Source organism: Caretta caretta, chromosome 24 (assembly GCF_965140235.1).
Source record: "Caretta caretta isolate rCarCar2 chromosome 24, rCarCar1.hap1, whole genome shotgun sequence".
Classification (NCBI taxonomy): domain Eukaryota; kingdom Metazoa; phylum Chordata; order Testudines; family Cheloniidae; genus Caretta; species Caretta caretta.
In genome coordinates, this window is record NC_134229.1 from 12996128 (window position 1) to 13001680 (window position 5553).

Consider the following 5553-nt stretch of genomic DNA (forward strand, 5'->3'; position numbering starts at 1 on the left):
CTGCGTAGCCATTCGTTGACTTCCACGATTCGACGCTCCCTACCTAGGCCTTTTCCTTCCACGGGGAGGATGGACGAGAACACCACTTGCACCTCCAACTCCTTTATCCTTCTTCCTAGAGCCACGTAGTCCGCAGTGATCCGCTCAAGGTCATTCTTGGCAGTATCATTGGTGCCCTTCTATCAACATGGATCACTTCCATCTCATAACCTGGCGGATCAGTCTCCATCTTAGTGCTCGGCATTAGCCCCTTTCGGTTGGTGCAGCCCTGTCCTGTCCTGCATCTGTGGACATGCTGAAGTCTTGTCCAATCTGGGTTTACCAGGACCGGCCCCTGGGTTAGAGCCTCCTTCAGTGCACAGAGCGCCTTCTGGCACTGCTTGGTCCAGACTTCCTCGTCTAGCTTGCCCTTCTTACACAGCTCTGTGATGGGAGCCACAGTGGAGTACAAACCGCCATACCCTTAGAGACCTGGGCCTGTTTCTTGGTTTGAGGAATGGGCCAATCTCTGGTTACCTTCACCTTGGCAGGCCCTGCCTTTAGACAGCCACTTCCCACCTTGTGGCCCAGGTACAACCCCTCTGCCATCTCCATCTTACTCTTTCTGGCCTCTATAGTCTGTTCTGCATCCTGGAGGCGTCCCAGCCCCCTCTTCACCTGGGACACATGGTCCTCCCAGGTTGGCCTGAAGATACAAATATTATTTATGCTCGCCGAGGCACAGTCCTCCACCCCCCTCAGTAACTGATCCCCCAGGTGCTGGGAGGTGGCAGGTGCCTCCTTGAGGCTGACAGATAGGACCAGGAACCCAAAGAGCACTGTATGGGTGATGGGGGCAGATTCCAACCTGGCATCTGGGTCCAAAGGTACCAGCCGGCAGCCTTTGGTGAGATCCCGGGTAGTGAGGTAACGCCACCCCCACCCCTCCCAACTTGTTTAAGATTTGTTAGCCCTAGACATGGGGCAGGCATCGGACACGGTGTCAGCACTGAGCTTCCAATAGATAGTCCACACAGAGTTTGATTGATCCATCCTTCTTGGGGACAAGCACCACGGGAGAGGCCCAGGGCTGGTGGGCAGCTGGCTCAACCCTAGGACCAACATATCACTGACCTCTCACTCCAGATCCTGGGCTGTTTTCCCAGTGACTGTGAACCGGTGTTAGCCGACGGCCAAGGATGTTTGGTGAGGTGCCAGCTATGCCCGTTTATACCATCCGTGACTTTAACCGCTAGGACGCACTGTCCCTTCGCGGCGGGCAGCCCGGGCTAGGCTGACGGATGCCCCAAGGTCCTAACCACCCGTGACTTTAACTGTTAGAGCTCAGAGCTCCTTCGCAGCGGGCAGTCAATACTGACTGACAGGTGCCCCAATGGCAGCACTAAGAGCCTCTCCACACCCGTGACTTTAACTGCTAGAGCTCAGAGCTCCTTCGCAGCGGGCAGCCAGGATTGACTGACAGGTGCCCCAAGAGTTTGCCCCGTGGAGGCGGCACAACTCAACGCTAGGCTCTTAGTACTCTCACCTAATGGCCAGGCTTTAGAGCCAAAACGGCTGAGGTTCTTTAATTGTGTTGGCTGCTTTACAGTAAACCAGAGAAAACAAGTCAGGCTTATGCACAAATGGTTACCAAAATTTATTAAGCTAGATTCTAATCATGTGGTTACAAAATTGCTAGTGCCTACTTATTTAAATGTAGAGATGTTACACACACAAACAAGTTACAAAACTGAAGCCACAATCCCAAAGAAAGAAAACAAAGTATAGAGTTCTATTTCAAAATATGTGTACACTAAAGATAGGAGATCAGGTGTGGGTGCTTCTTACCCTCCTTGCATCTCTCGATTCCAGCGGTGCCAAGCCAGGATCGGTCACTCAATTCCGCGGAAAGACGAATAAGGGACAAGGCTTAGGGACCCTCTTAGCTGCAGAAGCCTTGGGAGGCTGTCACTTATCTGACCAGCAGATAGATAGTGAAAAGCACTCAAAAATCATGGTGCTGTAGGTCCCCTACTTATACCTCTGTACTCCTTTATTCTCTTTCTCCTTTCTTATGCCAAATTGAGGCTGGTCTGTCTGGGTGACGCCAGCTTTCGCAAGAGTAGTTTACACTTGCAAGGGAGAGAAACAATAAGTGTCGACTACTGGACATTTCTTTTATCAGAGTAAATATTTTCCCACCTAGGATGTTGGTGTGTGTGCATCACGCTATTTAGTAGGGGCTAAGAGCCATGTCTGTCACAGGGCCTCTGCCTGCTGTGAGCTTAATCGTTGTATCTGTTCCCAGAGGCACATTGTAGCAGCACACCTGTGCTTTCACAGCTTCAAAGGCTGTGCTGGAATATATGTTAAGTGCCCTGTTCCGGCTTCCTCCTGTGTTTCCAGCAATGCTGGTCTGAGGGGTGGGGGCCTGTCTGTCTGGCTACAACCGGGAATACCTGGTGGGTGTGTTATTTTTGTCTCCCCCCCTACCCACAGACAGCTAGATTAGATACAGCCAGTCCAGCTGAAGAGCAGCTGCTGGTAGGGATGCAGCCCCTCACCACCCTCCTAGTGAAATTGTGTTTCCTAATATCCAACCTAGACCTCCCCCCACTGCAACTTGAGACCATTGTTCCTTGTTCTGTCATCTGCCCCCATTGAGAACAGCCACGCTCCATCCTCTTTGGAACCCCACTTCAGGTAGTTGAAGGCTGCTATCAAATCCCCCCTCATTCTTCTCTTCTGAAGACTAAATAACCCCAGTTCCCTCAGCATCTCCTCGTAAGTGATGTGCCCCAGCCCCCTAATCATTTTCGTTGCCCTCCACTGGACTCTCTCCAGTTTGTCCATATCCCTTCTGTAGTGGGGGGACCAAAACTGGACACAATATTCTCCTCACTCCATACACCAACTCGAAAGGATGGACCCTTGTGAATTTCTGGAGCGGTAAGAGTTTTGCAGCTCTCTTGCCTGGTGCACTGTACCCCCTGATGTTTGGAGAGAGAGACATGGTACTTCTGGTGAACAACCAGCTGTCCTCTGATCCTACAAGGTTCAGTTTTCCCAGTACCAGATCCCTTTTCGTACAGGGATCTTTCCCTGCAGATCTTCCCCAGGATCTTGCAACACTGGGGCCCACAAGGGCCCTCAGCTTCTTCAAGGAGGGATTCTTCTGCTGCTCGGTATGGAATTCAGCTGCTGGGTTTGGGCCCAGCCCTTGTTGGCTGTTCCTCAGTTTCCTCAACTCGGGACAAAGCCTCAGTCTCAGCCCTGTTCCTGGTAACTCACCTCCCCACATTTGAGGTTCCACACCCTCTGCTGGGTAGATTGCTGGTGCCAGGCCAAGTGCCCCCTTCCCCTTTTCAGCCACAGCCAAGGTCCAGGGCACTGTCTGGCCAGGTCTCCAATCCATCTCCCATCAGGACCTCTGCAGGTAGCTGGTCATAGACCCCAACCTCTTTGGAGGCCCCCTTGAGCCTCCCATTTCAGATGTATCTTCGCTACAGGACCTTAACCAGGGGTCCAACCACCCCCGTCAGGGTTAGGTATGCATTGGACGCTGTTTGATCTGGGTCCACCACCTCGTCTGCTGTCACCTTAGACCCATGTAGGCAGCAAGCCCACTGCTTTGGTTACAGTATCAGAGCCAGCATAAGCCACCTCTCCCCTGTGCAGGGCTGTTGTTCAACTCAGCTCCAGGGGTCTGGCTACAGACAGGCAGGTAAACCAAGCTTCAAGCTTTGCAGATCTTCCCTTGTACTACTAGCCTCCTCCCAACTGGCTGGGCCATGTATGCTCACTGGTTCCTGCCCTCTCCACCTTCAGATCTCTGGGTTCAGCCCTTACTGGCAGGGGGTCTGGATCCCGTCTTAAAGAGACACAATCATTTTCCAAGATGATGTCAAAGCTGATGTGCTGAAGGACCCCAGCTACCAATCCCCTCCCCCGCCCCTTTCTGTGTCTGCACAGGAATCTGAGCCATAGGCAGGGTGAATGGCTTTATATTTCGGACCTTCAGTCAAGTAGTTATATAGTCCTCAGCAACTGGTGGGGTTGCACCACACCAACAAGAGTTCTCTTGGTACCAGAATCTCTCCACCCTGTGAATGTTTCCCTGTTGATCACCATCTTCCGCTCCCACTGGGGATCAGAGGTGCCTGAGCCCTGGGGTGTACAAAAAGCCCCTCTGCCACGCCTCCTTGGCCAGCTCTGCCCCCCTCCATCTGCCCCCAGCTGGCTAGGTGACTGCTTCCTCCAAAGAGATAGACACACAGCTGGAGAGAGCCAGTATTACAGTATAAAAGGCTGACAAAGGAGGTGCTGTCCTCATTATGAATAGGTCGGAATATGAACAAGAGGCTGCTAGGCAGCTCTCCAACACCACTTTCTACAAGCCATTACCCTCTGATCCCACTGAGGGTTACCAAAAGAAACTACACCATCTGCTCAAGAAACTCCCTGAAAAAGCACAAGAACAAATCTGCACAGACACACCCTTAGAACCCCGACCGGGGGTGTTCTATCTGCTACCCAAGATCCATAAACCTGGAAATCCTGGACAGCCCATCATCTCAGGCATTGGCACCCTGACAGCAGGATTGTCTGGCTATGTAGTGTGATGAAGCGGGACTGTTTTTAATATTTCCTCTGAATATTGTGGTGGTCCCTCAGTTTCCCCATGCAATTCTTAAGTATCTAGGTGGTGGGATAAGGGTGTATGATCGTTGCAGAGCCCTAGAGGGCAGGTGTCTGGACACAGAGAATGGCCAACACCCTGTTTCCTGGCAACTGATGGCCTGGCCCTTCCCCCCTGCAAGGTGAGAGCTAAAGTGTTGGAGAACAAAGGAATCAGGTGACCTCCTGGCCTGGGAAAGGGACAAAGCCCAGAGGAGGAGGGGCTGGAGAGAGTCAATTTGGGGCTGGCTGGGGACATGGAGTGAAGTGCAGACATGGTTGTCTGGCTCACTGCCCCCCAAAATGGACCCGGCTGAGGGGTCCTGTTCTCTGCACCTACAAGCTGTTTTAGACCATGTTCCTGTCATCTAATAAACCTGTTTTACTGGCTGGCTGAGAGTCACGTCTGACTGCGAAGTTGGGGTGCAGGACTTTCTGGCTTCCCCAGGAGCCCGCCTGGGCGGGCTCGCTGTGGGAAGTGCACGGAGGGGCAGAGGATGCTGAATGCTCCAAGGTCAGACCCAGGAAGGTGGAAGTTGTATGAGCTGTGTGTCCTGGAGACAGTCTGCTCACAGAAAGGAGACTTCCCCAGAGTCCTGACTGGTTTCGTAGGGAGCAGTTCCAGAGCATCGCCCGGGGACTCCGTGACATGTAGACTCCCTCCTCAGGCCCTATGCTACCAGCACTCCCAGCTATCTTAGAGACACCACTGACTTCCTGAGGAAACTACAATCCATTGGTGATCTTCCTGAAAACACCATCCTGGCCACTATGGATGTAGAAGCCCTCTACACCAACATTCCACACAAAGATGGACTGCAAGCCGTCAGGAATAGTATCCCTGATAATGTCACGGCAAACCTGGTGGCTGAACTTTGTGACTTTGTCCTCACCCAT